Raw genomic sequence first — 16,137 nt, 5'->3', positions numbered from 1 at the left:
AGTAAGCCTAAATAAATAAAATATCAAAAGTCCCCATAAATCCCGGCTGTGCTTCAGCCGCCATCTCGGAAAATGGCGGCCAATTTTCACTTTATTGACAATATTTCACAAACTATTGGTATTAGAGAATTTTCGTAAATACATAAGTTAAAGAACGTCTAAAAATACATTTTTTTTATAATACAAGGTTTGCTCTATCTCTAACGGTTATTGAGATAAATATATAAATGTAAGTATTAAATTTAAAATTCCCATGTTATTCTTATAGAGGAAAATAAAATTGTTGCATATTGCTTATTTATGGATATAATTTGATCAAACTTGGCAAATTTATTCATTTCATACTAAGCTAATGATATTTAACTTCAATCCACGCTTTATTACTCTCTCCATAGCAGTAAACCTAGTACTCGTTAAATTTAAAGTTACCGTATTTAAATAGGGAATCTATCTTACATTTTTAGGAAGTATTTTAGTAATGATCCAGTCAGGCAAATGGAAAGTTATTTTTTGACATATTAACAATAGTTTTCCCTTATTAGTATTAAAGTTTAAAGTCCACTCACTATCTTTTCACTACTATGTAACTACTTACATGGTAGGCCTACTTATATATTTTTAATTTTTTTGAGTATAATTATTTTGTCGGTGAATATTAGGAAATTCAACCTTAAAATCCGGAATAAATGCGGCTGAGGCACAGCCGGAATTTGTGGGGACTTTTGCCATTTTCACCAACTAGGCTAACTGTGCAAAATTTCAATTTAGTCCGGATTTTAAGGTTTAATTTCCTAATATTTACCGACAAAATAATTATACCGGGAGTAATAACGTACCATGTAAGTTTTGAGTAGTTACTTAGTAGTGACAAGATAGTAAGTGGGCTTTAAATCATAATACTAATAAGAAAAAATGATTGTTAATATGATTAACAAATGAATATCCATTTGCCTGACTGGATTTTTACTAAAAATATATCCTAAAAATGTAAGATATATTTCCTATTTAAATAACTTTACCCGTCCTTCGTACGGGGTTGGCTTATAAGTATAAAATGCTTATTGCAGTTATACTAATGCTTTGTGTTTGCAATGGAAGAGGACACAGTTTTGAGAAAATTTGGTTCTTTTAATTTACGGAAGCTATAGTATAGCACATATACGATAGCCATAATGTTCTACCACTACACCTAAACAATAAAAATTTAAGTAAATTATCGAGTATTCGCACAATATCAAAACATCATTTTATAAATTAAAAACATAATCTTAACTGTGAACAATCATACTTTAACAGTTCTCATGTGCATCACAGCTTCAAATTATCAATGTTGTCATAAATGAAAAAAATGTATAAGTGCTACACCCTGTTGGTGAACCTTATAACTTTGAATAATATTGAATATCATAGAACAACTTGAGTAATTGAAACAGCTGACAAAAAAATCCCTTTTAAATATGAATACTCATAAGGTTAACATGGGAAACTCCAGAGCCACTGGGGCGGAGCCCGAAAGGATTTTTGAGATACGAATACGTCTATATGTTAATCGGGAATGTGAGCTAGCATCATACCAAATTTCAGCCCAATCCGACCAGTAGTTAAAGCATGATTGAACTTCAAACAAACAAACAAACACACAAACTTTCACATTTATAATATTAGTAAGATTAATAGCTTAGTATAAAATAAATAAACTTGCCAAGTTTGATCAAAATATATCCATGAATAAGCAAACTGCAAAATTTTTATTTTCCTCCATAAGAATAACATGGGAGTTTTAAATTTAATACTAACTTTTATTACTCAATAACTGTTAGAGATAGAGCAAACCTTGTAATATAAAAAAGATGTATTTTTAGACGATCTTAACTTTTATTTACGAAAATTCTCTAATACCAATAGTTTGTGAAATATTGTCAAAAAAGTGAAAATTGGCCACCAAGATCCAAGATGGCGGCTGAAGCACAGCCAGGATTTATCGGGACTTTTGATATTTTATTTATTTAGGCTTACTAAACAACTGTGCAAAGTTTCCACTTAGTCCGAATTTGTTAGGTCGATTTTTCTAATATTCTTCCACTATTATGATATTGAATTTTTTGATTGTATGATTTATTCATATTGTTACAATTATTCTCTTACAAAATTATATATGTTCTGAAAAGAGAAAAAATATTAATTATATAGTAAACCGAGAAGTGTCATCCTCCTGAATAAAATAATTTAGCAAGGCTGGGTATACTCAGGATACATTTAGGCCTACAAGGGATCATGTTTAATTAATTTAAGGGTCTTTATCTAATTGGGGCATTTTTATGGAAAACAGCAAAGGGGGTGTGATAAACCTGCATAACGAAATCACAAAGATATTTTATCACGGAATCAGTTAAAAAATATACTGTCTATCTCTAAAATACACATCTGATAGTCTCAGTTTGACAAAAAAACATGTTATATTGACTTTAACAACGCGTTATAAATGATGATCGGTTAAAACTTATTTAATCGTTTTTACAAATGGTATTTTTTATAATAAGTAAAATTTTATTACTAATACTTATCTTATGATGTCTCATACTTTTTATCGGTAATAGTTTTGAAAATAGAAGAACTAGGTTAATTTTTTTAAAACTAAGAAATGTACTTTCATAATGCCACATATTGCATGTACAGTAGACTCCCTCTTATCCGGACACCTTTTAACTGGACATCGGTTTAACCGGACTACACTCGGCTGGAATGACATCACTTTAACCGGAAAAGTTTTATCACCACATCGGTTTAACCGGACTAGATCAGCAGCAAGTGGGCGGTACTGAAATGACTTGTTCTCAAGGGAAAGATTTGAGACCAGTGATCATGTGTCTAAATACAATGCTCTCCTAAATTTAAGTCAGATACTGTATACAGTATGCATTTAAACGGTCCGTTTTAACCAGTTTTTGGGGATGTCGGTTTTACCGGAAAAACCATTATCTGGACTGGCCTCGGTCCCGAGGAGTCTGGGTAAGAGGGAGTCTACTGTAATTAAAATGACCGCAATGGATGGATATCAAATTTAATTACACAAATAATGGTTAATAAATCACTAATGTTGTGATTATTAATTACCGATGCACTCAGAAAGAAGTAGGTATTGTCTCTTTAATAATTGTAAGTCACAGACACACAACACAAGTCAAAGAACCGGAGGACAATGACGTTACAAAACTAGTGAACCAAACTCATCAATATGAATGTTGCATCTAATTTGTTAAGTGATTGTGCATTATACAATGGTCAAGTAGTCTACATACATATATATGTGAATAGTTACACTAGTCAAAATAATGATTGTTTTATAAGAACTCAAAAACCCCGCCGCAGCAAGACTGCAGACTTAGCGAATTTCCATTTATCTGATTGGATCTACACTAAAATGTCTCCTTAAAAATATCACATTTATTCCCTATTTAAATCAAATTAGTTTAACGAGTACTTAGGTTTGCTGCAACAGGGATGGTAAAAAGTTTTTTGTTGTAAAATGTTAATATTGCAGTTTAGTAAGAAATGAATGTATTTTATAAATTTGATCAAAATATGTTCATAAACAAGCAGACTACAACAGTTGTGTTGGAAATCGAGTTATTTTTATATACAGATTCAAGATTGATCAACATCAAATATAATTATTTGTTAGGCTTTGTTTTTAATTAACAGACGTTTTATGTTTTAATTGATTTAAACAATAGAGAAGAGTTTTTGTAAGGGTTTAAAGTTAGAAAAGAGAACATAACAATTTTGTTATAAAGAAATGTTTTAAATATTTGTTATGTATCAGCATTAAATCAGTTCTTTATTATAATAATATTGTAAAAGTTCTTTGTTTTACACAAGTTCTAATATAGTGGCGACCGTGACCGGACATTTATAGTAAAAATTCAGATTAGGACCAAGCTTATATTTTACTTACAATGGATAAGCTGAGGTCATTAAAGACTGAAAGGACTCAACTAAGAAGAACTTTTACAAAGTGCAGAAATGAAATGGACAAATTACTGAATGAAGATAGTTAAGATGAAGTAATAATTAAAAGTAATTTAAACAAGCTGCAAGATAAAGCTGATAGGCTTTTTGAGCTAGATGAAGACATCAAGGAAGCCTTGTTTGGAGATCCTGCAACAAAAGAAGAGGACTTAGGCCTAGAAGCTGAGTTTGATACTACAGAATCTTACAGAGACATGTTATCTTCAATGAGAGCTAAGTATGACCATTTCATTATTCAGGTTGGCCTAAGTCAACAGTCAAGAAGTGAAGTTGAGGATACCGTTCACAGTCTTAAATTAGCATCTAAGAAGGGCTTAAGTCTACCTAAATTACAATTAAGCCAGTTTGATGGAGATGTAAAAAATTGGATAGGGTTTTGGGGGCAGTTTAAAAAGGTCCACGATGATCCTGATCTAGAACCTGAGGTAAGTTCCAATACCTCATCCAATCTTTAAAACCAGGATCGTCCCCTAGGGAATTAGTAGAAAGTTTTCCACCATCGGGAACTAATTATGTTAAGGCCCTACAACAATTAAAAGCAAGATTTGGTGGGGATGACTTTTTAATAGAAGTATATGTGAGGGAACTGCTCAGTTTGGTGCACCAACAAGTAACGCTAGGTCCTAATACTAAACTGTGCCAACTGTATGACAAATTAGAAACACAGTTGGGCACTTGAAACTTAAGGAGTCACTTCAGACAAGTATGCTTCAATGCTGTATCCTCTTGTAGAATCTGCTTTGCCCGAAGAAACATTACGAGCCTGGGAGCGGCATCGTTCAAGTAGGTTACTACACACACCCTCAACTTCTACATCGTCAGATCTAGTAATTTCTTGTAATTTTCTAAAAGAACTTCTTGATTTTCTAAAGGCTGAGGTGGAAAGTGAAGAGAGGCTGGCGCTTGCTCGTTCGAGTTTTAAATCTACCACTCCAGGAGACAACAACAGCAAATACAGCGGCCAAAAGAAAATGTCAACTGTACATGAAACTCGTCAGAGTTAACCTATGGTAGCAGCTCTATTGACAACTGGTACAGAGGGTCCTAGAAGGTTGGTGAGTAACTGCACTTATTGTTCTAAAGGAGGGCACAATGCTCAAGATTGTTCCTATTTTCAACAATTAACTTTATAGTCCAGGAAATATAGATTTTGACTAGGGAAAAATTAAAGTCTGGATTTTTTTTCATGGATGGCTTTACTTTGGTCTAATGATCAAAAATGAAGAGTTCCTCAAATATTGTGTGTACGGGAATTTCACAAACTTCGTCAAATGTTCTAACGTCATATAGCAAATTTCTCCTACAGGAAATTAGCTATTACGCACGTAAAAATGGTCTGATTCTGATGAAATTTAGTACAAACCATTAATGTAGCATATCAAACTTAAAGTTTGAAAACCAGCCAGATCGCTTAATCCGAAGGGGTGTTTTGGGGGGATTTTGTACCCCAAAAATGGGGGTTTCGAGTAATTTAACATTAAAGTTTGACATTAACTAACATTAATTGACATTAATTAACTAACATTTAAAGTTTGAAAGATTCAAATTTTAGTTGTTACCATTGGATACGGCTTTAAAAATTACACAGATTGGTATTTTGATCATTTATCTACGCAAATTGGTTACTGAGATATTGAAAGTGCTAAAGACAGTACGCTGTCTAATGTTATTCTTATGGAGGAATAGAAAAGTTGTACACCTCGCTTATTCGTGAACGTATACTGATGGAACTTGGTATACGGCTTCTTCTCGTTGTGGTCTATTGATATTTTCTCTAAAAACATTTTTTCTCTAAATAGCAATTTTTTAAATTTTTTCTCCAAATTCTGTAGCAGCAAACCTGCATACTCAGCCCCTATGTTATTCTGAAGGAGAATAATTTAAGGCTACGTCTCCCTTAATTATGAATATAAATTAATAAAACTTTTTATGTTGTTTCACCTAGTTGAGTTCTATTAATATTTTCATAAAAACTCATATTTTGTATTCCTTGTTGCGGCAAACCTTTGTACTCAGTTACCATGTTTTTCTCATGGAGAATAATTCATATGCTATACAGTACACAAATATTATATATATATATATATATATATATATATATATTTCTTGTTTATGAATGCATTTTAAACAAACTTGGTAGGTGGCTTTATGTGCTAATATACAGGGTGTTTCACGGGAACCCTGACAAACTTCAGGAAATGGTTCCTTGGATCAAACCTAAAATAAAAAACTTCCTATATGTCCTAAACTCACTCGTTTTCTATTTGTACGTAAAAATAGGCTATTTTAGGTTTTCAGTTTATCTGTTTTACATCTATATTGAAAAATTGACAAGATATTTTGATAAAACTTGCATTGGTAGAGAGAAAATTAAATTTCAAAGAGATTTCATTACTATTTTGGGCAAACATTTTGGTTGTGACTATTAAAAATAAAATATTTTCAAACAAATCTTGATTTAAAATTATTTTTTGTTTTTGACAGCTCTTCATGTAGTAACATTCACGCTTCTGGCTTGCAACCTTACCAAAAGTTGTAGAATTTAACGGAGAACAAGGAAATGTGAATTTATCTATAGGTACCTTTTATCGGGATAATTTTGGTCAAAATCTAAAATATTGTAAAATATAAAAACTAATTAAATTAAGCGAAATAAATAAAATGGCATAAATGTTGGTATATGGGTTCTCCTAGTTGAGAAGTAAGTATTGCACAATGGCCTAAAAGTTTCTTCTCTTTCGTTTTATGATTGAAAACAAGCATACCCACTTTCCTAAGTTAACCTTATGGGGAAAAAATTAAATACGATAGCTCGCATATTTCTGACACATCTAATTAAAACTTGGTATGTTCCTTTTTTTAGTTGAGTACTACAAGATTGTGGCCTAAAATATCCGCTAGATCAACGATAGAAAGGTTACAGTATGAATGGCTACTAAAATAAAAACATATTTTTATCTAGTTTTTTTGGATCAAGTACTGTATTGGTTTTCAAAAGATTTGTTTACCACAGTAAATATTTCTGCACAAATAAGTAAAGGTATCTAATTAAAATTTAATATTCTATCTAATCACAAACACTCTTTTAAAAATATTATATCTATTTTAGGTTAAAACGTTCATTAGACAAACAAAAAGTTGGAAAAACTAATTTTTTCCTAAAGGATGGTAGTAAGCAGGCTTTGTGCAACAGAAATGCAAAACAAGAGATTTTAGGCCATAATCATGTACTACTCAACTAAAAGAAGGGATATACCAAGTTTTAATAAGATGTGTTAAGAAATATGTGAGCTATTGTATTTTTTTTTTTTCCATAAGGTTAACATGGGAAAGTGGGTACCGGTATTGCCTTTTTTCTATCATTAAAAATTAAAAAGAAGGAAATTTTAGGCCATTATGCAATACTTTTCAACTAGGAAAACCCATATACCAACTTTTATTAGGATGTGTTAAAAAAATAAGCTAAATACCGTATATACAATTTTGTTTATTTAGTTTAATTTAATTAATTTTTGATATTTTAAAATATTTTAGATTTTGACAAAAATTATCCCAATAAAAGATATACATCAATTCACATTTCCTTGTTCTCCGTTAAATTCTACAACTCTTTGTAAAGTTGCAAGCAAAAAGCTTGAATGGTACCACATGAAGAGCTGTCAAAAACAAAAAATAATTTTTAATCAAGATTTTTTGAAAATATTTTATTTTTAAACTTATCAGTCACAACCATCGAAGTATATAATACAAGTTTGATGGTCACAACCAACATGATTGCACAAAATAGTAATGAAATCTCTTTGAAATTTAATATTCTATCAATGCAAGTTTTATCAAAATATCTTGTCAATTTTTCAATCTAGAGGGAAAAATGTTCTACAGATCGACTAAAAACCTAAAAAAACAATTTTTACGTATAACTAGATAACGAGTGAGCTTAGGACATTTTATGCTTATAGGACATTTTTCAGTTTTGACCCCAGGAACTATTTCCTGAAGTTTGTCAGGGTTCCGGTGAAACACTGTATAATGATGTGAACTATCAGAGGCCTCCTGTGAAAAAAGCAAAAAATAGAGATTAAGTAAAGAACTAGCCTACATTGCGAACTTATTCTGTGTGTGCTATGTTAGGTTTACATACTGTATTAGAAGTATTCATGCAATAATTTATGATTAACCTGTTTTATGACTTTTTTATTGAATAGTCTACTTGTAAGAAAGAATAAACATTTCTTATCCAGATTTTTAAAATCATTTTATAATTATTTTAATTTAACCAGTAGATTGGCAAATCCGCACACACCATTAATGGGGAACTTTCTGTATTTGATTTTTATACCTAATAGAAGGTAAAAATGGAAAAAAATCTGGCTTTAATTATTTCCTAATTTGATGATATTTTTAGCTTTATTTCCTGGACTATTAGATGGAAGAAAGGAGCATCTGAAAAAGAAAAATTGCTGCTTTGTATGCTTGAAGCAAGGCCACGCAGCAAAAAAGTGCAACATATTTGTCAAATGTCTCTTCTATGGTAAAAGGCATTATGGGATCATGAGTAGGGACTTATATGAAAGTAGATCTAAAATTGATGTTGACATACCAGACTTACAGCAGCTATATAACTAAGCCTAAGTCAGAGGTTCTCAGTAATTTTGGAAATGGTACAGGAGAAACTCTATTACAGACTCTATTAGTTAAGGTTGCAGATGAGAAAGGTAAAGAATATTTAGGAAGAGCACTTTTGGATCCTGGTTCCCAAAGATCCTACATTACTAAGGACTGTGTTACTAAATTAGGTCTACAAGAAACAGGTAGTGAAGTCATTAATCATAGTTTGTTTGGTAGAGTAAATCTAAACCAAATAATTTATAAATAAAAAACTTTTTTAAAACAAAACGTTTTTAAACGCACTAAAAAGTAGAAAATAATTTATAAATATGCGTAGAGTATAAATGCTTGTAAGATTTAAAAAGAAAAACGTGGGTGCATGCAATATATAATTTACAATTACCTTCACCTATTGAACCTATTACCTATCGAACCTATTGAATTTATTGAACCTATTGAACTTATTGGTATTATTATCAATTGCATACACCCCACGTTTTTCGTTTTAAATCTTACAAGTATTTATACTCTCCACATATTTATAAATTACTAGCTGTAACCCGCGGGCTTTGCCCCGTTTAACTTCTTAATTTTCAAGATTATCTCGTTCGCATGGCTCAATCACGTCCTGGTTGAAGTTTGTTCGCTACGCTCACTCACCTTTAGGTTGGAGCTCGTTCGCTACGCTCACTCACCTTTTGGTTGCAAATTAGCTGTTGTCATAAATGTAAAAGAAATAATAGTGCTGCACCCTGTTGGTAATCCTTGTAACTTTAATGCTATTGAACATCATAGAACAGAACCAACTTGTTTAATTGTAACAGCTGTTAAGATTCAATAATTCCATTTCTCATTAGGTTAACATGGGAAACTCCAGAGCCACTGGGGCGGAGCCCGAAAGGATTTTTGAAATAAGAATATGCCTATATGTTAATCGGGAATGTCAGCTATCATCATGCCAAATTTCAGCCCAATCTGACCAGTATTTTTCGCGTTCACTTGTCACAAACATACATCCATACATCCATACATCCAAACTTTCTCATTTATAATATTAGTAGGATTTTCTACTTTTTAGTGTGTTTAAAAACGTTTTGTTTTAAAAAAATTTTTTATTTATAAATTATTTTCTACTTTTTAGTTTTTAATGTGTTGGATGTTAAATCTATTTCAAGCATCTATATCAGATTAAGACAGAGGCATGTGGGAAATCTAAGATTTATATAAGTTTCTTTTTCATATAATTATGTATTAGATTGAATGTATGGCCTACCTACTAACTATAAATATATCAATCTATTTTATTTATTGTTTACTTTATAGAATAGGACTAAATAAATAACAATTGACATTATTAACAAACATCTTTATATCTGCAATCAGATTGTTTATCTTTATTTTGAAATGTTTGTTTGAATAAAGAATCTCTTGGGAGCATAACCTGTACCTCTTAACCACAAAACGGTTAAGAATAATTAACAAATTTGTAGCTCTTCGAACTGTCAAATTTAAGTATTTACAGTTGACTTAAATTAATTGATACGTTTAAATTCTTTCAAAATGTAAACATGGAAAATTTGGAAGCCCATGGGGCGTAGCCCAAGGGAAATATGAAATTTAAATGATATAATATTGCATTGTCATCCATTTGTGAGCTATGTTTCAAATTTCAAGTCTCTAGCTCATCGGGAACTTTGTTTAAAATTGATATCAAAATTTGTAGGAAAGCGAGCTAATAAAAACAAGCCCATGGGGCGTAGCCCAAGGGAAATATGAAAATTAAATGATGTAATATTGCATTGTCATCCATTTGTGAGCTATGTTTCAAGTTTTGAGTCTCTAGCTCATCGGGAAGTATCAAAATTTGCAAGAAAGTGAATTAATAAAAACAAGCCCATGGGGCGTAGCCCAAGGGAAATATGAAAAATAAATGATATAATATTGCATTGTCTTCCATTTGTAAAATTATGTTTCGAGTTTCAAGTCTCTAGCTCATCGGGAAGTTAGTATAAAATTTGTACCGGACAATAAAGCGAGCTAATAAAAATGTTTTAAAATCTCATAAAAATTACCTAGTGACTCTTCAGAATGTAAATAACTCTTTCAAGATCTCTATTCCTGTGACAGATCAAGAAATGATTTGCAACCATGTACCTAGGCTTAAGAATGAAGAGTATTTTGACATCTTGAAAGAAAATAACATTATTTTAACTGATGTAGGTGAAAATGTACCAGATGTTAAAATTTTTTTATTGGTGCAGATGTATTAGTGGATTTGTATACAGGAACTATCCAGAGGATTGACGACGATTTAGTTGCTATTGAAACGTACCTTGGATGGACCGTGATGGGGAAACAATCACGCAATGGAAGTCGTAATACGTCTCTTCTAACTTTATTTTGCCAGAGCAAACCAGAATTCAGAGATCTAGGGAGCTGGCAGACAATTAGAAGAAGGGTCCTATTGGGGTGAAACAGAGAGACTCCATTCATGCGGAAGTGTTTCAACATTTTAAAGAAAATGTAGCGGTGAACGTTGAAAACAGATATGAAGTCAATTTTTCATCAAGCAAACGACTAAATATTCCCAACATATTAAGTGACTGTGTTAGAAAAAATGTTTCAGATCCAGCAGAGTCGACAACGGTTCATCAATTGCTGCATCGCCAAGTGACAAAAGATAGTAGCTTAACTACAAAAATAAAGCCAGTGTTTGATGTGTCTACAAAGTTCAGAAGAAGTAATTCTTTAAACAAATGTTTTGCTCTAGGTACAAATTTGGAAAATTTAATTCCATCTCATGTAGTGAAATTCAGAAAGCAGTTGGATTGGAAAACCACGAAACAGAAGTTTGAAATCCATCAAATATCCTGGAAGTTTGATCCTCTGAGCCCCCCATGGTGGGGAGGTATGTGGAAACAACTTGTGAAAAGTTTGGAAACATCGTCGAAGAGATCAAGATTTAAGAAAGAGTATCATAGAATGATTGTATATATTAAAATCTTTCTCGACCCCATGAAAATGAATACAAAAGACATGTCAAGGAAACAGGATTTATATATTGAAGTAGAAGATAATTCATCAACACCTACAGAAACAAGAAGATGAAAGAAGATAAAAAACTGTAGGAAAATGGACGTGTAAACTTAAAAGAAATATGTAAATAGTTTTGTTTGAAATTTTGATAATGTAAAACAAAATTCCAAGGTGGGGAGGATGTTGGAAATTGAGTTATTTTTGTATAGTACAGTTTCAAGATTGATCAACATCAAATATAATTATTTGTTATTAGGCTTTGTTTTTAATTAACAGATGTTTTATGTTTTAATTGATTTAAACAATAGAGAAGAGTTGTTGTAAGGGTTTAAAGTTAGAAAAGAGAACATAACAATTTTGTTATAGAGAAATGTTTGAAATATTTGTTATGTATCAGCATTAAATCAGTTCTTTATTATATAACATTTGTAAAAGTTCTTTATTTCACACGAGTTCTAACAAGTTGACTTATCCTCCATAAAAATGGCATGGGAATTTTAAATTTAATTTTTTTTTTAACTTTCTCTATAACCATTAGGCGCATAAAAACGGTTCAATATACTAAATTATTTGTTTTTTTAAGCTCTACAAAATGGTTTGGAAATAATTTGTGAAATTTTGTGTTTTTAGGGTAAAAAATGGGAAAACCCTATTTTTACCCCATAAACCCCCGTTCCCATAGGCTGATCATGCTGGTTCGCTAGCTTGTTTGAATAAATGTAGGTTTACACGTTTGTACCAAATTTCATCATCGGATAACTTTGCTAGAGTTATTGCGCTAACGGACATATATAAATGAAAATCAGACATTGAAAAACTTAGTACCGGTACCCAAGTAAAATTAAGATATTATATAAGTAAATATTTTTACTTCATATATATATGAATTTGAACGGATGGTGTTTTTGGCTTCTAGGGACCCCACGAACGAAAAAGTAAATCGTTCCCGGGTTCAGGTCTAACCATGAGTACTACGGTAATAGCTTATTCCCTATATGGGAAATTCGCTAATAAAGACTGGTGACATATCATTAGATAAAATATTTAAAATTTATTCAGAAATTGTGATCCCCAGGAAATATAATTTCCTTGCAGTAGTGTTGTTCCTAAATTTTATAAGCTCGGGTCTGTATTCTAGACATGGTAAAAGTTAATTTGTGGATTCTTTGTTACATAAACAAAATAATAATTGGCACAGTAGAGTATTTCATTTCAAACTTCTCATAAAGCAGTATTTTAATTCACTACTTACTTAACTGGTTTCAAGAGATGTTGTCCTTCAATCAGCATCTATAAAAAGAACAGTATGAAAACATTTTATTTCAGTAGTTGGTAGGATTCATTTTATATTTATCTTATTTATAGGTACTTCAGTCAAATGTTAAACAAATTTCAAACCGTTAAAAAGAGTTTGATTTTACAAAAAACAAAACTTGTGTGTGTGTACTGTATTTTAAATACTTCTTATGAAGCAAGAGAGGCAAACTGTTGGGTATACCTGATCCATCCACAAAAATAAAACACTCAAATTTGGTTCTTGGAATCCAATGCTCTAAAGCCCAAGTTGTTAAGTCATCAGACAAGTTAAAGCTTCAACCACTTAAAACAAAGATACAAAAACCTCAACAACCGCCCTTGGCCCCTTTTTTCAGACAAAAGCCTACAAATTCAATTTGCAGCATTTTTTGCCAGATGACTCACAAATAGTGTGCAAAATCTGTATTGGAAAAACATTCCAACCCCAAATTGTGTTGTAAACATATTTGTAACTGAACAATCCTTCTTTCCCAACCAGTTGAGCGATAATCATCAGATTAGCGGGACACAATTGTCATTTTACCTAAACAATTATTTACATACAATATTGTTTCATCCTCCTGTTTTAGTTGCAATACAATGTTATAACTTACTTAACCTTTCTCTCAAACCACAGACTGTGTATTGACTAATGACGAGATTTTTATATAAGACAAAGAAAAATCCCACCATAAAATAGAATATGAATAGATTGTTTTTGAATAGTTCTTATAAATATCAAATTTCCTGAAAAAAACCATCGATTGTTACCTTAAGTGTAAGTATCACAATTCAGAACAAATACCCCAAACTACATAAAATCCAGCATATAGGCACAACCAAAAGTTTACATACCTTGTTCTTCAAACTTCCTACAAAAATATCGACAGATTAACGATTCACCCTCCAGGTATTGCATTTTAAGAAATCCATCAACAAGGCGACAGTCAAAGAGCCTTGATACGCAGTAAATCAAGACCAAGACTTCCAAAATGCTGTGGACGTCTTCATTCAATGGAGACAGGTACTAGAACAACACTATAAAGGCAGAAGTAATACAAAAACTCCCCAAACTTTCACACCTATCACCGGCAGTCAAACCACAATGAGTTTTAGTATTACTCGGTGGTTGTGAAATGTTTTTACTAATGTGACACCATGCTTGTTCAATCAATCTAATAATCGCTGACAGTAAAACAGTTGAGGCTCCTAGACACCTTGTATGTTAAAATAATTAGTAAAACTTCAGTTTCTAATGGTTTCTAACATTGATTGAACCCATTGACCACCATGGACCATATGTATCAGATCCAAACAAGACAAAAACCAACATCTTGCATACTGATACTACTACTCATAGGAAAACAAAAAGCATGTGCTGGAGCAGTGGGAGAAACTGGGAGTAATCGGCAACTACCCGATAACTTATGTCACTGCCGTTGTTATAACATAAAGCGTTATGGCTGATTCAGGCCAATCAGACATTTCGCTCTCCCTTCATCCAGAAGCGAGCCAGGGTTCAAATTTGGCTTTAGTTGTTAGCTCTGATGTTCAACTTTCTGTAAGAGAAGGAGCAAGAAAGGCCAATTTAAAAAAATCCTTTTTGTGGCCTTGATGTAAAGTTAATTCTTTTCATTATTTAATAGTCCTTGGCAGTCAAAGAGTTGAGTACGGTAGTTTAAAATTTAGAAATTCCCATACTTAGGCCATTATGAAATTCAAAAGTAAATGGCTTCAGATGACAACAAAGCATAAGTGTGTAATGCCATTTTGGTGATAGTTAACCAATCAGACCCACAAACGTGAATAAACATGGGTTATAAAATATTACTGAGGTGCAGATACTTTCCACCATTCTAAAATCTGATTACCCAGTATAAGCTAAACCAATGGTGCAATTCCAATCATACAATGTGCCTAAAGCAAGAAATCTTTCTTGTAGAGGCTTTCAGAGTTAAAAAATAATTCCATTTAGTAATGTCAAATATTCACTAATTTCTGTGCGGTTGAATTCTACTAGATTTTGTGTTTTGTTAACCTGATATTTCAAGACCGAATAAAAAGATATTTCTTGTGGACACCGCCTAATTGTTGACTATGTCAAATATTCAAAAGTCAACCAAGAACATAATGTGGGATTGTCTGCTATGCACATTTCATGATATAGCCACTATTAATCTCATTCATCAAACAGATTTACTAACAACCCAGGACAGAATTGTAATGAATGAGATCAATAACTATTTGCGACTGAGACAATACAGTGGCCTGGGACAGAATGGATCATTGACCCTTCAGATAGAATTGACTCTCATGACCCAGTATAGTAGCTACCAGATATTGACAAGATTATGCTACAATAACTAACTCCTACTATCCAAAATGTAAAATATATACTGTGATTAATATTAATTGAAACAGAATTTCACTTGAACATTTTAGTTAAATTGACTATTTCTGAAATTAAGCTGCTATAACACTGACCCTTGAATGTCTCCCAAAAAAAGATTTTCTGCAGGTAATATGTTGAGTTTAGGTTGAGTAAAAAATGAAAGGGATAAAAACTTCTTAAAATTGCTGTTAAAATATTATGACTAATCTATGAATGACATAGTTTAACTATATGTATGGGGTTATAATTGTAGCAAAATTAAATAGATTACAGTGTATTTTTAGGGAGACAAATATGATATTTCAGTGATTCATGCTAATTATAAGATCACACAGTAGTGAAAACAGAGCAAAAATGTAGACAATTTTTTATCAATTTTTTGGGGGATGGGGGGACACAAAACTTCTTATTTTGAACTATTGAGGAAATTACTATACTATTTAGTAATAAATGGTCACAATTTCACAGAGCAACATCACAATTTTAAACTTAGCGTTTCAAAAGTAAGACTAGGTAAAATACTGAACGTGAACAGTAATAAAAAATCACCATTCAAACCATCAAAACACTTAATAGCACGAAAAAACACAATCCCTTATAAAAGTACTGTAGCATCTTAACGATCAGGGCAAAATATGACTTAGGCCATTCCTTCAAAAGACTTGACCTTTCAACCGTTCTTCTGGATTACATAGTAAACAGTGATAATGAACACCTCCAAATGAGCAAATGACAATATAACACCAGAAACAAAGGGCAATACTGTAGTTAGTTTT

The 16,137-nt window shown here is 31.8% G+C and overlaps 1 protein-coding gene across 2 annotated transcripts in view; it reads right to left on the bottom strand.

Annotated features, from left to right (window-relative positions):
• Positions 1 to 14,771, bottom strand: part of LOC128985365 (fatty acyl-CoA reductase wat-like) — a 63,683-nt gene extending 48,912 nt beyond the window's left edge. Inside the window, exons 1-2 of one of the 2 annotated variants that reach the window (XM_054404794.1) lie at positions 13,825 to 14,771; positions 12,926 to 12,963 (exon numbers count right to left, since the gene is read on the bottom strand). The gene's annotated coding sequence lies outside the window, so the exon portion shown is untranslated. Of the gene's footprint in view, positions 1 to 3,114; positions 3,194 to 12,925; positions 12,964 to 13,824 lie in introns of those variants that run through there. The other variant, XM_054404795.1, reaches the window with a different exon arrangement.
• Between the last annotated feature and the right edge of the window lie 1,366 nt (positions 14,772 to 16,137).

Source organism: Macrosteles quadrilineatus, unplaced genomic scaffold, assembly GCF_028750875.1.
Source record: "Macrosteles quadrilineatus isolate MER2022 unplaced genomic scaffold, UCM_ALF_1.0 Scaffold_2__2_contigs__length_208266976, whole genome shotgun sequence".
In the NCBI taxonomy this organism is placed as follows: Eukaryota; Metazoa; Arthropoda; class Insecta; order Hemiptera; family Cicadellidae; genus Macrosteles; species Macrosteles quadrilineatus.
The sequence above is the reverse complement of the archived record's forward strand: the minus strand, read 5'-3'. Positions and strand labels throughout refer to the sequence as shown.